General features: G+C 37.8%; 1 pseudogene; it reads left to right on the plus strand.

The window, feature by feature from the left end:
- The window catches only part of LOC736271 (HAUS augmin-like complex subunit 4), an 86,110-nt pseudogene that overhangs the window by 15,007 nt on the left and 45,100 nt on the right, over positions 1–26,003 (plus strand).

The raw sequence follows: 26,003 nt of genomic DNA on the forward strand, positions 1-26,003 counted from the left end.
GTTTTCTTACTACCGAGTTTTACATGTTCTTTATAGATACTGGATACTAATTCTTTTTTAGATGTATGATTTGCAAATATTTTCTCCCATTCCATGACTTGTCTTTTCATGTTCTTAACAGTGTCTTTCAAAGAGCAGAAATATTTAATTCTCATGAAGTACAATCTATCACTTTTGGGGGCCTGTTTTATGGATCATGATTTTGGTTTCCTACCTAAGAAATCTTAGCATAATCCAAGGTCACAAAGATTTTCACCTACTTTTTTCTTCAGAAAGTTTTATAGTTTTAGTATTTACATTTAGGTCTGTGATCATTTTTGAGTTTATACATATGATAAAAAGTGTGATAACAGTCATACTTTGCATTTGAATATTCTACTGCTCCTGAACCAGTTGTTGAACAGTATCCCTTCTCTGCAGAATTGCCTTGGAAATCTTTGTAGAAAATCAGTTGTCTATATATGTGTGTATCTATTTTTGAACTCTATTATTTTTCATTCATTTATTTTTATATCTTTATGAGATACCACACTGTCATGATTTATGTAGCTGTAAATAAGTCCTGACTTTAAAACTTTATTCTCTTCCAAAGATGTTTTATTTTATGTTCTTTGCAATTTCATATGAATTTTATACTCAGCTTGTCTATTTTTTTAAAAGGGTCTGCTGGCAGTTTGAATCCATTGAATCTATAGATCAATTTGGGGAGATTTGATGTCTTAACTATATTGATTTTCTCTACTCACAAATACAATATCTCTCTCCATTTCCTCAGGTCTTCTTTAATTTCAGCAATATTTTATAGCTTTTAGTGTATAGGTTTTGTAAATCTTTTGTCAGCTTTATCCTCCAATAGTTCATATTTTCTGATGCAATTGTAAATGATATTTTTATTTCAATTTATTTTTTGTTTCTAGTATATAGAAATACCATTTATTTTTGTTTATTAATCTTGTATACTATAATCTTGCTAAACTCACTTATTAGTTCTAGTAGGATTTTCATAAATTCTATATGACTTCTTCATAGACTGCCATATTATCTGTGAACAAATACAGTTTTATTTTTTCCTTTCCAATCTGGATAACTTTCATTTATTTTTCTTACCAGATTTCATGGACTAGGTACAGCCTCCAGTATAATAATAGAGAGAAGTGGTAGAGTGGGCATTTTTATTATCTTCTGTTACTTGAGGGGAAGACATTTAATTTTTCACCATTAAGGATGATATTAGCAATATATCTTTCATAGATTCCCTTTTTCAAGTAAAGAAAGTTTCCTTCTGTTCCTAGTTTATTGAGAGTTTTGATTATTAATGGATGTGGATATTGTCATGTGCTTTTCCTGAATCTATTCAGGTGATATATGGTTTAGTTTTTATAGTTTAATATGGTGAACTACATAAATTGATTTTTTATGTTAAACAAACCTTGCATTCATGGAGCAAACCTCACTTGTTCATGATATATTATTTCTTGTGTTGTATTGTTGCATTTGTTTGGATAAAGCATTGTTTAGAATTTTTGCATCTTTGTTTATAAATATTAGATTTATCATTATCTTTCTTTATGTATTTTTTTCTGGATTGGAATCCTAATAATACTAAAACCAAATAATAAATTGGGAAATATTCTTTCCTCTTCAATTTTTCTAAAAGTGTTTGTACAGAATTGGTATTACTTCTTCCTTTCATGTTTGGTAGAATCCAACAGATCAACAACTTAAATAAAATGGACCAATTTTTTGATTGATAGACACAAATTACTAAAACTCCCTCCAGAAGAAACAAACAATTTAGATAGTTCTAGTCTTTATATCTATATGATCTTATATCACTGAATTAGTAGTTAAAAATCTTCACAAAGATTATGATTTGCCTTTGTAGGTACAGTTTTTTTCCTCATATTTGTTGTACTTGGAATTAATTGAGCTTCTTGGATATTTGGGTTTACATTTTTCATCAGTTATTTAAATGACCATTATTTCTTCAAGTATCTCTTTTGCATTTTCTTTTCTCTCTTTCAGATACATCTACATTAGGCTGATTGAAGTTGCTCCATAGCTCACTGATGTGTATTCAAATTCACTTGTATTTCTTTCTGTAAGGTCCTATCTGCTGCTAATTTCATCCAGTGTATTTATTATCAGACATTTTTGTTTTCACCACTAGAAGTTTGATTAGGTTTTTAAAAATTTCTTTTATGTTTTTACATAATTCTCTGAACATATGGAATGCAGTTACAGTAAATGTTTTCATATCCTTGTCTGCTAACTCAAACATGTGTGTCAGTTCTGTGTCAATTTCAATATACTGCTTTTTCTCCTTACCATGGACTGAATTTTCCTGCTTCTTTGCATTCCTGATAATTTTTGATTGGGTGCCAGACATTGTGAATTTTACTTTTCTGGGTACTGGATATTTTTTGAATTCTTCTAAGTATATTTGAGCTTTCTTTTGGCATGCGGTTATGTTACTTAGAAACAGTTTATCTTCTTGCATACGACTTTTAAGATTTGTTACATGGGACCAGAGTATTATTTGATCTATTACTAATTATTCCACAGAGGCAAGACTATCCTGTGTACTCTTCTTAATTCATTGTGAATTTTCACATTTTCCTATGGTGATAAGGGCAGATACTCTTCCAGGTCCTGTGTAATTGCCACGTACTATTCTAATTAAACTTTTCCAGTAGTTGTTTCCCTAGCTTGGTTAGTTTCTTTACATGCATGCACTGATCAGTACTCTAATGAATACTCAAGGGGGACACTTTGCTAGTCCTTGGACTTCTTCCTTTGTGCAGCTGTGTACTTCCTGGTTCTCTGTCCTGTGAACTGTAGCTACGTTGGTCTCCCTGGACTCTTAGCTTTGTCTCTTCAACTCAGGGAGTCCCCTGAACTCTACCTGGATTTTCTCTTCATGTGCTATGGACTGGCAATTCTCACAAGGCAGAAATCTGAGGTAATTGTAGGGCTCACCTTACTCATTTTCTGTATCTGTGGGACCCTTTTTCTCTGTTCCTTAATATCCAGTATCTTAAAAAATATTGTTTCATATATTTTGACTGGTTATATTGGTTTTTCCATAGAAAATGGTAAATATTGTCCTTATTATTCTGCCTAGGTAGGAAGTGCAAGTGTTGTTACACATTATATTTAAAAGCAATATAGCAGATGCTGAGAGGGTTTGAACAACTTATAATGACTCCAAATATTTGTCCTACTCTAGCGTATACACCAGATTAGACATCATCCCTTAAACACAGGCTTACTAGAGCAATGAAGCAAATGATTCTTATTCACCAGCCTCACCCATGAAACAGATTGAATAGAGAAGGAAAATTTCTTAAAGAGGTGCTAAGAAGAATTAAAGAAACACCGCTCCCCACCAAAAAAGTTCAGGTCAATATTCCTTCAGTTTTTGTAGTTTCTACAGAATTACAGAATGTTCATGACTTGATAACATGGAGTTGACCTGCATCTAAATTATTATAAAAGGAGTAACTTTCACTTTATCATTTCAAGGAACAGATAGCAAAAATTCTGCATGTTGTCTTTTTTACTTTCTATTGAGGCTTGTGGGTCCTTAATGTATTTGAAAGAGCTTATTGAAACCTCTCTGGTTGTCTCCTTGTGAGGGGTAAGTAGTCCTCACTGTATCCTAACCAGCTTAAGTGTTTACCACAGTAAGCAGGGGTTTTCAAAGCTACTTCACCATCCCAATCCATTTCCCAGTATAAGTGAGTTCTAGAGGGAAGCTCATACACTAGATGATGTCCTTGCTCTGGGATCCGTAGAGTGATTTGCAGTTCCTTACAGGAGAAGTTTCAGTGAAGAGTTCTGTCACCCTTAGGCATACATTTTAGGGGTTGGACTTCCTATTTAAGGGCAATTAAATAAGGGGCCTTACTGTTTTAATTGGATTTTAGGTAAGCTATTCCTGTGGACAGTTTGTCAGTGTTTGCTATGGCCAAAGCTTTTCATTTACATTTGATATTCTTGTAATCTTGTGCTAGTCCCTCACCCCTAAAATAATTATCTTTTAAGTTCTCTGCCTTCCCAGATGGCAAAGTCATTAGCAAAGCTCTTGAGACTAGCTCGGTCATTTTGAGCAACAACAATTTTGAATCACATACTTTAAATTGGGTCTATAGAGAGGACCTTGATTTTTTAGGCCTGGGGTGCTCTCTGATCACTTTTTCTGCTTTGGTTGGTTCATCATGTTTTCTTTCATTTATCTTCCACCAACTCAAGGATTTGTCTAGTGTTCAGTACAGAGGGGTAGGATTAAAAATGGCATAGTCCAGCAGAGTGGAACTGAATTAGAGGGGGCTGGGAGAACCTGATTAGTATGCTAAGTTGTGAAATGCTGTCTACTTACAAAGGTATAATTTGTATAACAAAATGGTCATTAATGTCCTTGCCACCTAAACAGTTTTGAGATGGCCTGTTAGAGAATAAGAGAATGTGTGAAGGATAAAGGAAAAGGCTTGTTGTCCCAAAGTGCACTGTAGGAGAGAATCACCTGATCCCATGAGGAGGTAGTGAAAAAAGGCAAGAAACTTTCTATTTGAGTGTGCCCTGGCGAGTTTTATCCATTACCTAATTATGTTTCCTCTACCCTAAAATATGAAGAATAATTTTTATTCCACTTCCAAAGTGTCTTCTCTCTCAAAATTATCCTCAGTCAAATAACTGCATTTGCTAAAACCAACTGGCATTTGTAGTACGCTGGCAAGAGAGTCACATATATTTATCTTTATTTTTAATGAAATTTTCATGATTTCTCTTTTAAATTCTATGTGAAAACATGCACGTTAGTTTCCTATTGCCATTGTAACAAATTACCACAAACACAATGAAGATTTATTATCGTTCTGGAAGCCAGAAGTTTGAAATACATTTTAATTGGGTTAAAGTCAAGGTGCCAGCAGGATTGGTTCTTTCTGGAGACTCTAGGGGAGAATTCATTTCTTGGTCTCTTCCACCTTCTAGAGGCCATTTACATCCTTGGGTTCATGGCCATGTTCCTGTGTCTTCAAAGCCAGCTGCATAGTATCTTCAAATCCCTTTCTCCCTATCCTTCTTCATCTGTTATCATATCACCTTTGGTCTCCCTCATCTCCTGCCTCCCTTTTAAAAGAATCCCTATGATTACACTGGGCCCACTTGGATAATCCAGCATAACATCTTTATCTCAAGATATTTAATTTAATCACACCTGCAAAGTCTCTTTTGCCATATAAGATAATATTCACAGGCACCAGAGATTAGGATGAAGGCATCTTGGGGGGCCATGGTTCAGCTTACCACACATGGTATTTGGAGAAATGGGAAATATACCCAGGAGTGTGCTGGCTCAATATGTACCTTCAGGTAGCACTCTAGCCTTTTCCCACATGACCTCATTCTTTTACCTTATAGTAAATGCCTCACAGAATCAATTGTATTCCCTCTCTAAAAATAGAGCTTGGAGTACCATTTGTTGCTTGACATTGTTTACTGTTTACTTCATTTGCATGTAGTTTTGCTACTTATTAAAATGCTTACATTTTTTCTGAGATTCTCATTCATTTAGTGACTTTTTTACAGTATTGAACATCTTTTATAATCCAAATACTACATTAGGCAATAGATATGCAAAAATATATAAAACATGGCCCTAACCTTTAGTAGGCTTATGATCTAGAGGAAGAAGTAGTTTTAGGAAACTTCATTTTGCAAATGAGAAAACTGAGGCTCAGAGGGTAGTTAGGTGGCTTACCCAAGGTTTTTCATTCAGCAAATAGAAAACCTGGATCCAACTACAGATTTGATTTCAGAGAAATGACTCATTTAGTAAAGTAACTATTCGGAATATTGCTACATAAAAGATAGGAAGCATCTCAGCTCCGAGTGACTTCTGATGAGAAATTTGAATGTTTGTCAAACACTTTGTGAATCTGATTCCGACTTCTCAGAATCCTATTTACTCTTACACACAATTCTAATAATTCATTTTCTCATTCAATGGCCCACTGGAAGCAGAAAGTAAGACTAGGTATGTGATGAGGGTTGGGGAAGGAGGTAGGTGGAGAGAAGAGGGGTAGACAAAGGGAGAGCAGTGGCAGAATAGAGAAACCTGAAAGCTTAACAGTGAGTGAGAAAAAATGCTGCTGAAAACCAATAGAAGCAAGGATAGCATTTTCAGAGTTTTTATAGGTAATGCCTCACCTACTGCCAAAAAATTAGAAACAACTCTATTAACTCGGTATTCTCTAGTGACATTTCTGGCTTAAAGCATAGTAATCTGATACTCATTGATTCTACCGCTTTTTCATTCCCCCTAACCTCTTCTGTCTTTACTTCCCTCTTAAACCAGCTTTAGTTACATCATTAAATTTTAATAATTCCCTGGCAAACATCCTCAATGCCCTTGTCTATCAACTACTTTCCTATATTTTCCTAGATTTAACTTAGAAAGTTGAACATAACTGTCTAGTCCCTGCCTGCCCCCCATACAACTGAATATGGCTGGAGAAAAACACACAGCCATATTGACTGGTCTCATTTCATATTTATATTCTTGTTCATTGACTTGCTTCCTATTTCACTGAGAAAACAGATGTAATCTGAATTGAAGCCCCAAAGTCTGGCAATTATATATTTATACACTATCTGCCGCTGTACTATAAATCCAACCTGCTCTCATATTGGTTTGGTTATATTGGTTTCTCTGCCTTTACCTTCTTGGTCTTTGTGGATTTTTCCTCATTTTTCCAATCTTTAAATATTGGAGTGCCCTAAGGGCTTGGTCCTTGTATTTCTTCTCCTCTCTACCTCTTCTCAGACTTTAGATAATGTAGTACAACAAAGGTCTTTAAATTATATTTACATCCTAATGACTTATACATTAATATCTCTAGTCTAGACTTTTCCCCTGAGCTCCAGATCAATATTCTCTAGCTCCTGCTTGTATTTTAACTTGGACACCTAATATACACCTCAAACTTAATATGTCTAGAATGAACTCTTGGTATCTGCCCTTCCCCTACCAAACCTACTCTTCCCACCATAGAAGTGAGCACTCATTGAAAAAAAATGGGTTCAAGTATGTCCTACATAGTCTATGTGAGGTCCAGAAGAATATAATACATTTTAGAAAGATTTTTATGCAGAATGGTTAAAATCATTTTTTGAGAAGTTAAAGACCTATCTTTAACTTTTGGAAACATTCATAGACCTCAAACGTTGTTGGGACCATGGGAGTCATGAGCACAGAGACTGGCTGAACAGAGTAATGTAGAATCAGCAAGCTCTGAGATGGGAGCAGAGAGCTTTTAGTTCTGCTTCATGGCCTCAAGCAATGTCACTTGGCTTCCTTAAACCATAGTGTCCAAATCTGCAAAATTACACTTGACTTCTGAGATCCATTCTGTGTCAAGAGAAACCAATGTGTCTATGATGTACAAGATCTCCCTAGTCCAGTGGTTCTCACGTGTGGTCTCTGGACCACCAGCAGCAGCAGAATCACCTGGAAACAGATTAGAAATATAAATGCTTAGGCTCCAGCCAGGTATGCTGAATTAGGAACTCTGAAGGTTGGTCAGTCCCAGCAATCCATATATAATAAGTCCTCCCAGGCAATTCTGATGCATGCTAAAGTTTGAGAACTACTGCTGTGTTCTATCACAAGTATTTCACAGAGCAGGGATCTGGTTCCAAGGGCCTTAGTTACCTCTTGATGATCCTGTATAAATGAAATGGAATTGTTCAGTCTCAAGACATATGACAATTTCTATTCATGACTCTTAACCCTGAAATTTTACTAGAAAAGTTTTTTAAAGTATTGTTCAGACTTTTTTTAGGCTTTGAAAAATGGGTTCAATTTTGTAAGTACATGAAAGAGGGTTTGGACCTATAAGGATGATGTAAAAAGTTGCAAAATGAGACATGAGGAAAGATGAAAGAGGATGGGACTTTCTAACCTAGAAAAATAATCAAAGGAGATTTAAGAGCATATAGACTTTATATTTTGATGTGAAACATCCAAACTGTTTTTCACCTTCCTTCAGGATGAAACAGAAGAAAAATCTTAAACTGTGACATACAGGATTCAAAATAGCTATAAGGAAGAATTTTCTATATTTAAAAGACGTAGTAGATTCTGTGTCCTTAATATCTAAACCAACCCAGAAAAAAATGGATTATAATCTCACCTGAAGGCAAGAGAATTATTCCTGTGAATCTCAGGAGATATTCTTCCTTAGTATAGCAAGTCTTCTAGATGGAGGATTCTCAAACTTGCCTGAGCATCAGAATCACCTGGATTATTATTATTGATAGTGATTCTTGGGCAACACTTTCAAAAAGAATCTGTGTTCTTTATTTTTTTTAAACTTATATTTTAGATTCAGGGGTACATGTGCAGGTTTGTTATATAGGTAAACTCATGTCACGAGGGTGTGATGTACAGATTATTCTGTCATGCAGGAAAGAAGCATAATACCTGATAGGTACTTTTTCAATCCTCACCCTCCTCTCACCCTCCATCCTCAAGTAGATTCTGGTGTCTGTTGTTCCCTTCTTTGTGACCATATACATTCAATGTTTAACTCCCACTTACAAATGCGAATACGTGGTATTTGGTTTTCTGTTCCTGTGTAAGTTTGGTTAGACGAATGCTCTCCAGCTCTATCCGTGTTGCTGCAAAAGACATGATCTCATTCATTTTTTATGGCTATGTAGTATTTCATGGTGTATATGCACTACATTTTCTTTGTCCAGTCCACCATTGATGGACCTTCAGGTTAACTCCATGTCTTTGCTATTGTGAATAGTGCCGCAATGAACATAGACATGCATGCGTCTTTAGAGCAGAATGATTTATATTGCTTTAGGTATATGCCCAGTAATGGGATTGCTGGATTGAATGGTAGTTCTGTTTTTAGCTCTTTGAGAAATTGCGACAGTGCCTTCCACAATGGTTGAATTAATTTACACTCCTACCAACAGTGTATAAATGTGCCCTTTTCTCCAAAAGCTTACCAGCATGTGTTATTTTTTGACTTGTTTTTTGTTTTTTTGTTTTTTTTTTAGACAGAGTCTGTCTCGGTTGGAGTGCAGTGGCGTGATCTTGGCTCACGGCAACCTCCGCATCCCAGGTTCAAGTGATTCTCCTGCCTCACCCTCCTGAGTAGCTGGGACTACAGGCATGCGCCACCATGCCCAGCTAATTTTTGTATTTTTAGTAGACCGTTTCACCACGTTGGCCAGGATGGTCTTGATCTTTTGACCTCATGATCCACCCGCCTTGGCCTCCCAAAGTGCTTGGATTACAGGTGTGAGCCACCATACCCAGCCTTGACTTTTTAATAGCCATTCTGACTGGTGTGAGATGGTATCTCATTGTGGTTTTGATGTGCATTTCTCTAATAATCAGTAATATTGAGCTTTTTTTCATATGCCTGCTGGCTGCATATAAGTCTTCTTTTAAAAAGTGTCTTTTCATGTCTTTTGCCTACTTTTTAAAAATTTTACTTTAAGTTCTGGGATATGTGGGAACAAAGTGCAGGTGTGTTGCATAGGTATACATGTGCCATGGTGGTTTGCTGCACCCATCAACCCGTCATCTTCATTTTAAGCCCCACATGCATTAGGTATTTGTCTTAATGCTCTCCCTCCCCTTGTCCCCCACCCCCCAACAGGCCCCAGTGTGCCATGTTCCCTCTCTGTGTCCATGTGTTCTCATTGTTCAACTCCCACTTACTTACGAGTGAGAACATGCAGTGTTTGGTTCTTTGATCCTGTGTTAGTTTGTTGAGAATGATGGCTTCCAGCTTCATCCATGTCCCTGCAAAGGACATGAACTTATTCTTTTTAATGGCTGCATAGTATTCCATGGTGTATATGTGTCACATTTTCTTTATCCAGTCTATCATTGATGGGCATTTGGATTGGTTCCAAGTCTTTGCTATTGTAAATAGTGCTGCAATAAACATATGTGTACATGTGTCTTTACAGTAGAATGATTTATAATCCTTTGGGTATATACCCAGTAATGGGATTGCTGGGTCTAATGGTATTTCTGGTTCTAGATCCTTGAGGAATCACCACACTGTCTTCCACAATGGTTGAAATAATTTACACTCCCACCAACAGTGTAAAAGCTTTCCTATTTCACCACTTCCTCTCCAGCAACTGTTTCCTGACTTTTAAATAATCGCCATTCTAACTGGTGTGAGATGGTACCTCATTGCAATTTTGATTTGCATTTCTCTAATGACAAGTGATGGTGAGATTTTTTTTTCATGTTTGTTGGCCCCATAAATATCTTCTTTTGAGAAGTTCTGTCCTTGGCCACTTTTTGATGGGGTTATTTTTTCTTTTAAATTTGTTGAAGTTCCTTGTAGATTGTGGCAATTAGACCTTTGTCAGATGGGTAGATTGCAGAAATTTTCTCCAATTTTTTCGGTTGCCTGTTCACTCTGATTTTAGTTTCTTTTGCTATGTAGGAGTTCTTTAGTTTGATTAGGTCCCATTTGTCAATTTTGGATTTCGTTGCCATTGCTTTTGGTGTTTTAGTCGTGAAGTCTTTGACCATGCCTATATCCTGAATGGTATTGCCTAGGTGTTCTTCTAGAGTTTTCATGGTTTGGGGTTTTACATTTAAGACTTTAATCCATCTTGAGTTAATTTTTGTATAAGGCACAAGGAAGGGATCCGGTTTCTGTTTTCTGCATATGGCTAGCCAGTTTTCTCAGCACCATTTGTTAAATAGGGCATCCTTTCCCTATTGCTTGTTTTTGTCAGGTTTGTCAAAGATCAGATGGTTGTAGATGTGTGTGTGGTGTTATTTCTGAGGTCTCTGTTCTGTTCCATTGGTCTATATATTTGTTTTAGTATCAGTACCATGCTGTTTTGGTTACTGTAATCTTGTAGTATAGTTTGAAGTCAGGTAGTATGTTGCCTCCATCTTTGTTCTTTTTGCTTAGGATTGTCTTGACTATATAGGCTCTTTTTTGGTTGCATATGAAATTTAAAACATTTTTTTTTCAAATTCTCTGAAGAAAGTCAATGGTAGCTTGATGGGAATAGCATTGAGTCTATAAATTACTTTGGGCAGTATGGCCATTTTCACAATATTGATTCTTCCTATCCATGAGCATGGAATATTTTTCCATTTGTTTGTGTCCTTTCTTATTTCTTTGAGCAGTGGTTTGTAGTGCTCCTTGAAGAGGTCCTTCACATCCCTTGTAAGTTGTATTCCTAGGTATTTTATTCTCTTTGTAGCAATTGTGAATGGGAGTTCACTCATGATTTGGCTCTGTTTGTCTATTATTGGTGTATAGGAATGCTTGTGCTTTTTGCACATTGGTTTTGTATCCTGAGACTTTGCTGAAGCTGCTTATCAGCTTAAGGAGTTTTTGGGCTGATACAAGGAGGTTTTCTAAATATACAATCATGTCATCTGCAAACAGAGACAATTTGACTTCCTCTCTTCCTATTTGAATACGCTTTATTTCTTTCTCTTGCCTGATTGCCCTGGCCAGAACTTCCAATACTATGTTGAATAGGAGTGGTGAGAGATGGCATCTTTGTCTTGTGCCAGTTTTCAAGGGGGAATGCTTCCAGCTTATGCCCATTCAATATGATATTGGCTATGGTTTGTCATAAATAGCTCGTATTATTTTGAGATATGTTCCATCAGTACCTAGTTAATAGAGAATTTTTAGCATGAAGCGATGTTGAATTTTATCCAAGACCTTTTCTGCATCTATTGAGATAATTGTGTGGTTTTTGTCATTGGTTCTGTTTATGTGATGGATTCCGTTTATTGATTTGTGTATGTTGAACCTGTCTTGTATCCCAGGGATGAAGCTGACTTGATCATGGTGGATAAGTTTTTGATGTGCTGCTGGGTTCAGTTTGCCAGTATTTTATTGCAGATTTTTGCATCAGTGTTCATCAGGGATATTGGCCTGAAATTTTCTTTTCTTGTTGTGTCTCTGCCATGTTTTAGTATCAAGATGATGCTGGTGTCATAAAATGAGTTAGGGAAGAGTCCTCTTTTTCTATTGTTTGGAATAGTTTCAGAAGGAATGGTATCAGCTCCTCTTTGTACCTCTGGTAGAATTTGGCTGTGAATCCATCTGGTCCTGGGCTTTTTTTGGTTGGTAGGCTATTAATTACTGCCTCAATTTCAATGCTTGTTATTGGTCTATTCAGGCATTCGACTTCTTCCTGGTTTAGTCATGGGAGGGTGTGTGTGTCCAGGAATTTATCCATTTCTCCTAGATTTTCTAGTGTATTTGTTTGGCAGTGTTTATAGTATTCTCTGATGGTAGTTTGTGTTACTGTAGAATCAGTGCTGATATCCCCTTAATCATTTTTTATTGTGTCTATTTGATTCTTCTCTCTTTTCTTATTAGTCTAGCTAGCAGTCTATTTTGTTAATCTTTTTAAAAAAACAGCTCCTGGATTAATTGATTTTTTGAAAGGGTTTTCATGTCTCTATCTCCTTCCTTTCTTCTCTGATCTTAGTTATTTCTTGTCTTCTGGTAGCTTTTGAATTTGTTTGCTCTTGTTTCTCTAGTTCTTTTAATTGTGATGTTAGGGTGTCGATTTTAGAGCTTTCCAGCTTTCTGATGTGGGCATTTAGTGCTATTAAATTTACCTCTTAACACTGCTGTAGCTGTGTCCCAGATGTTCTGTTATGTTGCCTCCTTGTTATCATCGGTTTCAAAGAACTCCTTTGTTTCTGTCTTAATTTCATTATTTACCCAGTAGTCATTCAGGACCAGGTTGTTCAGTTTCCATGTAGTTGTGTGGTTTTGAGTAAGTTTCTTAATCTTGAGTTCTAATTTGATTGCAGTGTGGTCTGAGAGACTGTTTGTTATGATTTCCGTTCTTTCGCATTTGCTGAGGAGTGTTTTACTTCCAATTATATGGTCAATTTTAGAATAAGTGCAATGTGGTGCTGAAAAGAATGTATATTCTGTTGATTTGAGGTGGAGAGTTTTGTAGATGTCTATTAGGTCCACTTGGTCCACAGCTGAGTTCAATTCCTGAATAGCCTTGTTAATTTTCCGTCTTGTTGAGCTGTCCAATATTGATAGTGGAGTGTTAAAGCCCCCATTATTATGGTTTGGAAGTCTAAGTCTCTTTGTAGGTCTCTAAGAACTTGCTTTATGAATTTAGGTGCTCCTGTATTTGGGAGGATATATATTTAGGATAGTTAGCTCTTCTTGTTAAATTCATCCCTTTACCATTATGTAATGCCCTTCTTTGTCTTTTTTGAATTTTGTTGGTTTAAAGTCTGTTTTATCAGAGACTAAGATTGCAATCCATGATTTTTTTTTTTTTGCTTCCCATTTACTTGGTAAATATTCCTCCATCCCTTTATTTTGAGCCTATGTGTGTCTTTGCACGTGAGATTGGTCTCCTGAATACAGAACACCAATGGGTCTTGACTCTATCCAACTTTCCAGTCTGTGTCTTTTAATTGGGGTAATTTAGCCCATTTATATTTAAGGTTAATATTGTTATGTGTGAATTTGATCCTTTCATCATGATACTAGCTGGTTATTTTGCACATTAGTTGATGCAGTTTTTTCATAGTGTCACTGGTTTTTATATTTTTGTGTGTTTTTGCAGTGGCTGGTACCAGTTTTTCCTTTTCATATTTATTGCTTCCTTCAGGAGCTCTTGCAAGGCAGGCCTGGTGGTGACAAAATCCCTCAGCATTTGGTTGTCTATAAAGGATTTTATTTCTCCTTCACTTATGAAGCTTAGTTTGGCTGGATATAAAATTCTGGGTTGAAAATTCTTTTCTTTAAGAATGTTGAATATTGGCCCCCACTCTCTTCTGGCTCATTTCTGCAGAGATCTGCTGTCATTCTGATAGGCTTCCCTTTATGAGTAACCTGACCTTTCTCTCTGGCTGCCTTTAACATTTTTTCCTTCATTTCAGCCTTGGAGAATCTGATGATTAGGTGTCTTGGCATTGCTCTTCTCAAGGAGTATCTTAGTGGTGTTCTCTGTATTTCCTGAATTTGAATGTTGGTCTGTCTTGCTAGGTTGGGAAAGTACTCCTGCATAATATCCTGAAGTGTGTTTTCCAACTTGGTTCCATTCTCTCTGTCACTTTCAGGTACACCAACAAACGTAGTTTCAGTCTTTTTACATAGTCCCATGTTTCTTGGAGGCTTTGTTCATTCCTTTTCATTCTTTTTTCTCTAATCTTGTCTTCATTCCTTATTTCAGTCAGTTGATCTTCAATCTCTGATATCCTTTCTTCTGCTTGATCAATTCTGCTACTGATACTTGGGTAAGCTTCACAAAGTTTTCATGCTGTGTTTTTTAGCTCCATCAGGTCATTTTTGTTCCTCTCTAAACCAGTTATTCTAGTTAGCAGTTCCTGTAATCTTTTACCAAGGTTCTTATCTTCCTTGCATTGGGTTAGAACACAATCCTTTAGCTCAGAGAAGTTTGTTATTACCCACCTTCTGAAGTCTACTTCTGTCAATTCATCTGTCCAGTTTAATGCCCATGCTGGAGAGGAGTTGTGATCATTTGGAAGACAATATGCATTCTTGTTTTTGGAATTTTCTGCGTTTTTGCAGTGGTTTTTCCTCATCTTCATGGGTTTATCTACCTTTGATCTTTGAGGCTGATGATTTTTGAATGGGGTTTTTTTGTGGGGGTCCTTTATGTTGATGTTGATGTTGTTGCTTTCTGTTAGTTAGTTTTTCTTCTAACAGTCAGGCCCCTTTTCTGCAGGTCTGCTGCAGTTTGCTGGAGGTCCACTCCAGACCCTCTTCACCTGCCTATCACCAGTGCAAGCTGCAGAACAGCAAATATTGCTGCCCACTCCTTCCTCTGGAAGCTTCAACCCAGAGGAGCACTGGCCTGATGCCAGCCAGAGCTCTCCTGTATGAGGTGTCTGTCAACCCCTGCTGGGAGGTCTCTCCCAGTCAGGAGGCACGGGGGTCAGGGACACACTTGAGGAGGCAATCTGTCCCTTAGCAGAGCTGGTACCCTGTGCTGGGAGAATCCCTTTTGTCAGGATCAGCTGCTCTCTTCAGAGGTGGCAGAACAGGAAAGATTAAATCACCCCCCAGGTGCTCTGTCCCAGGAGGGTGGGGGTTTTCTCTGTAAGCCCCTGACTGGTGCTATTACCGTTACTTCAGATATGCCCTGCCCAGTGAGGAGGAATCTAGAGAAGCAGTCTGGCTACAGCCACTTTGCCGTGCTGTGATGAATTCCACCCAGTCCAGACCTTCCAGCCTCCTTAGCACTGTCAAACTGCCTACTAAAGCCTGAGTAATGGTGGACGCCCCTCCCCCCATCAAGCTTTATTGTCCCTGGTCGACTTCAGACTGCTGTGCTGGCAGTGAGAATTTCAAGCCAGTGGTTCTTAGCTTGCTGGGCTCCGTGGGAGTGGGACCTGCTGAGCGAGACCACTTGGCTCCCTTGCTTCAGCCCCTTTTCCAGGGGATTGAATGGTTCTGTCTCACTGGGGTTCCAGGCACCACTGGGTTATGGAAAAAACTCCTGCAGCTAGCTTGGTGTCTGCCCAAACAGCCACCTAGTTTTGTGCTTGAAACCCAGGGTCCTAGTAGTGTAGGCACATGAGGGAATCTCCTGATCTGCAGAATGTAAAATCCATGAGAAAATCATAGTAACACAGCTGGGTAGCACAGTCCCTCCATGCTTCCCTTGGCTGGAGGAGGGATGTCCCCCAGCTCCTTGCACTTCCTGGGTGAAGCAATGCCCCACCCTGCTTCTGCTCACCCATTGTGGATTGGACCCACTGCCTAACGAGTCTCAGTGAGATGAACTTGGTACCTCAGTTGGAAATGCAGAAATCACCTGCCTTCTGCGTTGGTCTCACTGGGAGCTGCAGACCAGAGCTGTTCCTATTCGGCCATCTTGGCCCCGCCTCTCCTTTTTTGCCCACTTTTTAATGGGATTTTTTTTCTTGGAAATTTAAGTTCCTTATAGATGCTGGATATTAGATCTTTGTCAGATGCATAGTTTGCAAATAGTTTCTCCCATTCTGTTGTCTGTTTACTCTGTTGATAGTTTCTTTTGCTGTGCAGAAGCTCTTTAGTTTAATTAGTGCCCATTTGTCAATTTTTGGTTTTGTTGCAATTGCTTTTGGCATCTTGGTCATGAAATTTTTGCCCACTCCTATGTCTAGAATGGTATTTCCTAGGCTGTCTTCCAGGGTTTTTATAGTTTTAGGTTTTACATTTAGGTCTTTAATCTGTCTTGAGTTGATTTTTGTATATGCTGTAACAAAGGGATCCAGTTTCAATCTTCTGCATGTAGCTAGACAGTTATCCCAGTATCATTTATTGAATAGGGAGTTCTTTTCCCATTGTTTGTTTTTGTTGGCTTTGTCGAAGATCAGACGGTTGTAGGTGTGCAGCCTTATGTCTAGGCTTTCTATTCTGTTCCATGGGTCTATGTGTCTGGGTTTTTTTTTTTGTTCTTGCTTTTGGTTTTATTTTATTTTGAGACAGCGTTTCCCTCTGTCACCCAGCCTGGAATGCAGTGGCATGATCTGGGTTTGCTGCAACCTCTGCCCCACCAGGTTCAAGTGATCCCCCCACCTCAGTCTCCCAAGTAGCTGGGACCACAGGCACGTGTCACCATGCCCTGCTATTTTTTTGTAGTACAGGTGGGGTCTTGCCAGATTGTTCAGGCTGGTCTCGAACTCCTAAACTCAAGCAATCCACCTGCCCTTGACCTCCCAAAATGTTGCGATTACAAGCATGAGCCACTGCACCCAGACTATGTTTCTGTTTTTGTACCAGTTCCATGCTGTTTTAGCTATTGTAGCCCTGTAGTTTAAGTTATGTAGCATGATGCCTCCTGCTTTGCTCTTTTTGCTTAGGATTGCCTTGGCTATTTGGGTTCTTCTTCAGTTCCACATAAATTTTGAAATAGTTTTTTTCCAGTTCTGTGAAGAATGTCATTGGTAATTTGAAATAGCATTGAATCTGTAAATTGCTTTGGGAAGTATGGTGAAATCACCTTAGATCATTATAATGTGCACTCAGATTGGGAAAACACTGTCCTGAATATAGTTATCTGAAGTTTTAAATGGAGGCCTATTTTATATCTAAGGTATTGGAATACAAATGAATAGTGATAAACGCCAGTGTCTTAGCTATAAGTTTTAGAATTTATAACATTGTCTTTGAGAAAAATTTGTACTTCAAGTGTAATACAACTTTCAAAAACTGTCTTATTTTAGGCTATGTCCCCTCCAAAAGCAGTGTGTAAAAATTTCTGTAAAACATTTTATTTAGCATATAGTCTTAGGGAGCAAGGGTGAGAACCAAGAAAGTAAAACAAAAAAGACACAAAGCCAAAACAAAAATGCACACCAAGCTGGTCACTCTATGGGTAAATAAGGCTTGATGTCACCAGGATCTTTTGAGAAGCACATAGAATGCCCCTCAGAATTGTTCACCCAAAGGCCAACTGAAGAAGTATTTACATATGGTTTCTCATCCACCATTGTTTAAAGATCAGCTGTCCGTGGATGCCTGCTGACTGTATCATGCTGGCATCCTATGCTGGGACATCAGAGAAGCCCCAAGGCAGAGAGAAAAAGGAGAGCACACTTGAGTTGAGACACTGTCAGCCCAAGGAAGTGGAAGCCTCCTGGGCTCAAATCTGGGGTAAGGCTGTAAAGATGTGAGGTGGAGAACAACAGACATCACAAGTTCTAATTTAATAAGATTACAATTGTAATACACATCAATTACTAAGTGGTATATCAAAATAATGTGTACATTAGAATTAACTGAGCAGAAAGTATTAGATAAATAATAATACCATCATGATTTTTAAATAACCACTTTAGCTGGAGATATATTTATAACAATGCCCTATAGCAATTTAGGTTATAGAGTTTAATGTTTTAAATTATTTTCCAAAAACTTTGTACTATGTTCAGGTAAGTAATCACCCCTTGCTAGCCAGACCAATAAAGCAGAAAAGAGAGAAGAATCAAATAGATGCAATAAATATTGATAAAGGGGATATCATCACTGATCCCACAGTAATACAAGCTACCATCAGAGAATACTATAAACACCTCTACACAAATAAACTAGACAATCTAGAAGAAATGGATACATTCCTGGACACATACACCCTCCCAAGTCTAAATCAGGAAGAAGTCGAATCCCTGAATAGACCAGTAACAAGTTCTGAAATTGAGGCAGTAATTAATAGCCTATCAATCAAAAAAAGTCCAGGTCCAGAGGGATTCACAGCTGAATTCTACCAGAGGTGCAAAGAGGAGCTTGTACCATTCCTTCTGAAACTATTCCAAACAACAGAAGAAGACAGAATCCTCCCTAACTCATTTTATGAGGCCAGCATCATCCTGATACCAAAATCTGGCAGAGACACAACAAAAAAAGAAAATTTTAGGCCAATATCCCTGATGAACATTGATGCGAAAATCCTCAGTAAAATACTGGCAAACCGAATCCAGCAGCACATCAAAAAGCTTATCCATCATGATCAAGTCGGCTTCATCCTTGGGATGCAAGGCTGGTTCAACATACGCAAATCAATAAATGGAATCCATCACATAAACAGAACCAATGACAAAAACCAATTGATTATCTCAATAGATGCAGAAAAGGACTTCGACAAAATTCAACACCCCTTCATGCTAAAAACTCTCAATAAACTAGGTATTGATGGAATATATCTCAAAATAATAAGAGCTATTTGTGACAAACCCACAGCCAATATCATACCGAATGTGCAAAAACTGGAAGCATTCCCTTCGAAAACCAGCACAAGACAAGGATGCCCTCTCTCACCACTCCTATTCAACATAGTATTGGAAGTAATCACCCCTATAAGGATTGTGTTCCAAGACCCCTAATGGATGCCTGAACCCATGGATGTCATCAAACCCTATATGTACTGTGTTCCTTCCTGTACATAGGAAATTATCATAAAGTATAATTTATAAATTAGGCATGGTAAGAAATTAATAACAATAATGGATAACAAAATACTAAATTAAAATAATATACTATAATAAAAGTTACATGAATGTGGTCTCTTTCAAAATATCTTATTGTACTATACTCATCTTTTTTCCTGTTATGAAGAAGGGATGAAGTGGGATGCTACACTATTTCATCATGCTAGTCAGAATGGCCGCTATTTAAAACTTGTGTATTGTTTATTCCTAGAATTTTTCATTTCATATTTTCTGACTATGGTTGACTGCAGGTAAATGAAACCACAGGAAGTGAAACCATGGATAAGGGAGATTTTCGTATGTTAAAAAACATTTTTAATGTTTTAGTATGAATAATTTTAACATGTACAAAAGTAGAGAGGCTAACACAATGAGCCTCCCCGCTCCTACCCCAGCTTCACTAATCATCAACTCAAGTTACTTTTGTTTCATCTGTATTCTTACCTCCTGTCATCCAATTATCATGAAGCAAACCAGACATCATGTCATCTCATTAAAAAAAAGTTTTCTTGGCCGGGCACAGTGGTTCACACCTGTAATCCCAGCACTTTGGGAGGCCGAGGTGGGTGGATCACTTGAGGTCAGGAGTTCAAGACCAGCCTGGCCAACCTGGTGAAACCCCATCTCCACTAAAAATACAAATATTAGCTGGGAGTGGTGGCGGGCACCTGTAATCCCAGCTACTTGGGAGGCTAAGGCAGGAGAATCACTTGAACCCGGGGGGTGGAGGTTGCAGTGAGCCAAGATTACACCATTGCACTCCTGCCTGGGTGACAGAGTGAGACTGTCTCAAAAAAAAAAAAAGTTTTCTTAAGTATCTTTAAAACGTAAGTATCATTGACAAAATTCATAAGTAAAATATTTTTACATCCATGAGGAGTAAGAAAATTTCCTCAATATAATCAAACCTCTTTATGTTTTTCTGATTATCTTATGTATTTTTTTAATAGTTGATCAATTGTTTTGTCTGATTCAGGATCCAAACAAGGTTCACATATTGAATGCAGTGATTATGTTTCATATCTCTTGTAAACTTTGGGTTTCTCCTTGTTCTCTTTCTTTGCCATTTATTCACTGAAGAAATCTGGTGTTTTGTCCTATGGAATTTTTCATGTTCTGGATTTTGTCCAAAAACTTTATAAGGTTTTAAATAATCAAGCCTTCAGAAGAAAAAGTCTAGCAGAATAGATGAGGAAATGGCTAACTTAGGACCACAGTTGTCCTTTTTTTCCCCGTTTGTCACTAGCAAAACCCAACAGAAGCAGATGGTTGATTCATTTCGGTGGTCATCCAGATTGGTGCTGACTTTCAGAATCTAAATGGTTAACATTGTTTGGGGATCCAAAATTCAGGAATATATCAAGGCAAAGGTGTAGATTATGAAAATAATATATATACATTGTATACAGATGATATGATTTGGCTCTGTGTCCCCATCCAAATCTCATCTTGAATTGTGATCCCCATGTGTCAAGGGAGGAACCTGGTTTCCCTCATGCTGTTCTCCTGAAAGTGAGTGAGTCTCACAAGATCTGATGGTGTTAAAAGTGGCAGATTCTCCTGTGCTCACACTTCATTTCTCTTTTCTGTTGCCATGTGAAGAAGGCATGGCAATCACCTTCCACCATGATTTTAAGTTTCCTGAGTTTTCCCCAGCCATGTGGTACTGTGAGTCATTTAAACCTCTTTCCTTTATAAATTACCCAGGCTCAAATATATATGCATGAAATACAAATACGTGTATATATACAAAATATATATACACAAATAGATATATTTTGTATATATACAGATATATACACATATTTGTATTTCATGCATATATATTTATATTTGTGTGTGTTTTAAACATGTTTAAATATATGAATTAAAGGCTTGTTTTCATTTTTCTTGAAAAGTTTACCCAGTCAATAAATGAAAGCTTTCAGCCCACATTTCTGCTGGTAAACAAGATAGAAAACCATATATTCCAAACTTCTTTTGCTGTTAAAGGGATTTCTTTCAACCCTAAAATATATATTCATGCTTTGCCTGCATTACAACTATTTTGGATATAGACCTAATTTCTTGATTTATGATAAATAAACATTTCATCCTGTCATAACCATCTTGCTTATATTCAAAATAAACAGTGTGCATTATTTGGAAATAGTGTAAATGTTGGAGTTATTCAGAGCCATAGAAGCAAGACACAATTGCTTCTCTACTACCCTAGTAACCTCCCAACTAATCTTCCCGCTTCTATTTCCACCACTCTCCCTAACTTATTCTCCATATGGCTGACAAAATGATGTTTTTATGCTTAATTCTGGTTAGCAGAATAAGCATTTTTTAAACTTACAAATACAGAAATGCATTTTAGAAAGAAAAGTCGATAAAATGGTTCAAAGTAGTTCTTTGGAGTTGAAATCAGGATGGGATTTTTTTCCTAATTATTAAAATATAATTGCTGTAATATCATTTGATGTTTTGTACACATGTATTATACATGTGTTATTTTGGCAAAATAACTTTTTTTGTCAAGGAACACAGTTGTAACTTCTGCATCCCTGATGAGTCTATCCACTACCATCCTGCCATCTCCGTCTTGGGGCTGCTTTAAATTATCCTTCCCAAGTCCTGTTTCTTCATCTTTTCCTTCAATTCTAAAAATTCCTTTTTAGTTGGGGTTGATTTCAGCTGTTTGCAACCGAAGAGCTCTGATTGATATACATGGACAAATGTGCGTCTCATCTTACATCTCTCCAGTGGATCCCCACTGCCTACAGAGCAGTAAAGGGCCTTGGCTGGCCATCTGAGGACCTTCAGGACCAGGCCCCTCTTCTCGCCATCAGGTCTCTGTCACCATTTTTGTTTCTAGGGGAGCCAGTCACAGAAACTGACTGTGCATCTATGGGTGTGCTAGGCTCTCCCTTTTTTCTGGAGTGATGCTTCTTCTTTCTTTGGCAGATGGTTATTCACTTTCAATCCTTGGCTCAGGTATCAGCTCCACCACAAAAACACCACTGAGTCCTTCATTTGTGCTCCTATAGAGCCCATATATACCTCTACTTACTATTCCCTGCCAAAGATCGATACTATTTCCTATGTATCTGTCTTCTCCATCAGACTCTAAGATAATCAAGAGCACAGCTTCGTTTATTTTTATACTTCCAATGCCTCCTACATCCCATCACACTCAAATTTAAATTTTTTGTGAGCTGAAATGGATACTTCCGAATCATAAAAGGGGTTAAATTATATATTACATAATTTGCATGTTAGTTTTTTTAAAACCTCTATCCAAAAAGGTACTTTAAAAAATACTAATGTTAACAACACTCAAAAATCAAGTCAGCTCTCCTATGTATGATGGTTGGTCTTTAATGGATAAAGAGTAAAGCTCTATTGACCTTTCGGGGAGAAATCATCAGGCTCTCCTTGATTGCACTGCCATGACGACATGGCAACATCAGTATGATCTATTTAAACATATACTAAAATCTAAATGTCTAGGGATCTGTCCTTGTTCGCATTCATTTGCTAGGGCTGCTGTAACACAGTACCACAAACTGAGTGACTAGCTTACAGTTCTGGAGACTAGAAGTTCTAAATCACGGTTTCAGTAGGGTTAGTTTCTTCTGAGGGCAATGTGGGAGAATATGTTCCATGCCTCTCCGCAGCTTCTGGTGGTTGCTGGCAATCTTTGCAGTTCCTTGGCTTATAGATGCATCACCCCAATATCCTCCTTCATCTTCACGCTGCATTCTCCCTGTGTATGTGTCTGAGTCCAACTTTTTTCCTTTTATAAGGATACCAATCATACTGGGTTAGGGCATGTCCTAATGAACTCATCTTAACTGGATCATCTGCAAAGACTCTATTTCCAAATGAAATCACACTCACAGGGGATAGGGCTTCAACATCTTTTTGAAGGACAAAATTCAACTCATAATAAGTGTCTACTGTGATCTCTTGCCACTTTCCCTTCCCTGGTTACACTGGCCTTCTTCTGTTCCTAGAACAGATCAATGGATTGCCCTTCTCACTCTCATGGATTTGGTACTTCCTATTCTTTATACTTGGAAAACTCTTTACCTGTCCACTATAATCTTCTTTAGATCTGAGGGCCAAGCCAGAGAGTCTGGCCCTGACCACTCTATCAAGGGATGTCCCTCCAGCTACCTGCTGTTAGTCTATTTATTTCTGTATAACCCTTACCACTCCCTGAAATCATCTTGTTCTTTTATGTGTTTGCCTCTCCTATCTAGAATGGAAGTTCCAGGACCACAAAGATCTCACCTTTCTTCTTAATGATGCACCCTCAACACCTAAAACAGTACTGGGTGTATAGTAGAGGCTCATTAAAGAATGATTGTGTTACATTGAATTAAATGTACTCACAAGTAAGGTAAAAAGACAATCATTTGGAGTCACATAAACAGATAGCATAAAAATTTACCAAGGAAACAATAAAAATGAGGACGTTATCCAACAGTTATTTTTTTCAAGTATGGAAACACCACTATCCTCCCTTCTCCCATCACTCAACGTTGCCTTGGATCACACGTCACTTTTGTTTTAACATAGCCTCCACTGACCACCCTATTTAAAATCACATCTCTCTACCTAAGCCAGTATTCCCACATAATTCTTTGTTGTTCTATTGTTCCATAACACTTATCATTTCTAAAATACTCTATAATAAACTTATTCATGCTGCTTTTTAAAATTGCCTTTGTCTTCTCCAGTAAAGACATTTGTCCGTTTTTTTTCACTGAAGTAGCAAAAGAATTTAGAACAGTGCCTGGTACCTAGTAGGTGCTCAATAAATACTTGTAGATGGCTGAATGAGAAGTGCTGTCTTGCCCTTTCAGGTTCCAAATTGTTTACTTGGGCACTATGGCAATAACAGAAGCTTATTTGTAAATGAAAATGTAAAAGAAAATTCCAGATTAAAGAAGAGAGAATTCGAATCAATATGGTGTGCACAATGCTTAGTGTTTTTATGCAGGTTCTTTCTATCCTTGCTTAACATTTTGATGTTTATTGGTTCCCACATATTAAGTTCCCATTAGGTTAAGTGAATCCTGCAGGAGCTGTATTGGTTCTGAACTCCGGGCTTCACTTTTGCCTTGACCATAATTGAGGTTTTTGTCATTCTCTAGGCTGAGTGGTTAGTGGTTAGTAGTCAGTGCAGTCTCTAGCCAGGCCTATTATATTTCCTTTTTCTAAAGAAACGTTTTTCCCCGCACCATACCAACATAAAAGGCCTCCCAACAATCCAGACCAACCTTTGTCTTAATGGAGTCTGAAGTTCACTCCCCTGTTTATGATGTGTAACAACTGAAGTGGGAGATATAAAGTTTGCAGCTATTATGTAATCAAAAACATTTGTGTTTTCCCAAAAAGGAAGGAGGAGGCAAGAAGGGGATGGGGAGATGGGGAGGGGCGGGGGATAGGAAAAGGAAAACCCCCAGATTTAGAAGCTCAGAGCCTGTGCTGTGAGCAGGAAGTTGAAACTCATCCAGCTGTCACATAAAAACAAAAGAAAAATACTTTATGTATTCAATCATTATTAAGGCTCTGCATGTCTATTTCCCATGTTATTTGCCAGCAAGTATATATTGGTTTTCAAATGCTAGCATTTTAAGAGCAGTAAAAATATTTGCTTTTAAGTTAAAAATTGCTTCATTTCTGAAGGCCATAAAAACAAAAATTCATGTGGTAAAAGAGAAAAAAAAATATGTTACTCTCACCCTCACCTTCAAGCATTCTTTACTGAAACCAAAGAGCCCTCTATTGCTAACTTGGAAGGGCACTTTCTAGATGGAGAGTTGCTGTAGGCTGAGCCAGCAGTGCACCAGTCCCAAAAATGTTTTTTAGGAATAAAGTACCCAGTTTCCAGTGATGTTGTAGAGGTGAACAGGACTTAAAGGCTAGCAGATGATCGCCCTTTGGGCTGCCAGCACATGCTTCTTCTATAGAGAGGAGGTCTCTTTAAGCCAAACTGAAAGACGGGAAATTTGGGGAAGTAAAAGTTTTTTTGGGCATCTTTCTCTTTTAGCTTCTCTGTATGAATAGGGAAACCACAATTGGAATTGAATTATTAAATTTATGAATCTTAGCATTGTGAAGTGTTAGAACTAGAAAATACTGAAGAAAGCAAAGGCCTAACTCTGTATTTTGCAGTTGAGAAAATTGGAGCACAGAGAAATGCTGTGACTTTGCCAAGGTCATGAGTCTATTCAGCATCTGGGCCAAGCTTCAAACTCACTCACATAGTTGTCTGAAAATAAACATTGAATGAAAGTATTCTGATTGTGATTTACTCATTTTCCCTCTTTGGTCGTCTAATAAGTGTTCTTGTGCTGTCCTCTAAAACCTTATAGAAAGATTATTTTACTACTTCTGGAGGAGAAAACTCACATATCACTATTTAGTCTATTTACTTCATTTCTATAAAAGACCATCTTGAGAATGTGTTTTATACACTCCAGGTCCACATAAACATAAAATTTGATCCCTTATGAATAGAAATGTTTGTAGTGGATTCTTAAAAGGCAACAGTGTTCTGATGCAGCTTTCCCACAGGAAAGAGTTCCCGAATTCCCAAATTCCTGTTGATGATGCCAATTTCTCTTGAAATTAAGACTTTATTTATTTCACCCTCACTGTCATTCTTGCCCATTCACCATACCTCCAGTTTAAGTTCAGCCTCTTTTTTTTTTTTTTTTTTTTTTTTGAGATGGAGTCTCGCTCTGTCGCCCACGCTGGAGTGCAGTGGCACAATCTCGGCTCACTGCAACTTCCGCCTCCCGGGTTCAAGCGATTCTCCTGCCTCAGCCTCCTGAGTAGCTAGGATTACAAGCGCACACCACTATGCCCAGCTAATTTTTTAATTTTTACTTTTATTAGAGATGGGGTTTCACCATGTTGGCCAGGCTGGTCTCAAACTCCTGACCTTGTGATCCGCCCACCTTGGCCTCCCAAAGTGCTGGGATTACAGGCGTGAGTG

The sequence above is a fragment of the Pan troglodytes genome, chromosome 1 (genome assembly GCF_028858775.2).
Source record: "Pan troglodytes isolate AG18354 chromosome 1, NHGRI_mPanTro3-v2.0_pri, whole genome shotgun sequence".
NCBI lineage: Eukaryota > Metazoa > Chordata > Mammalia > Primates > Hominidae > Pan > Pan troglodytes.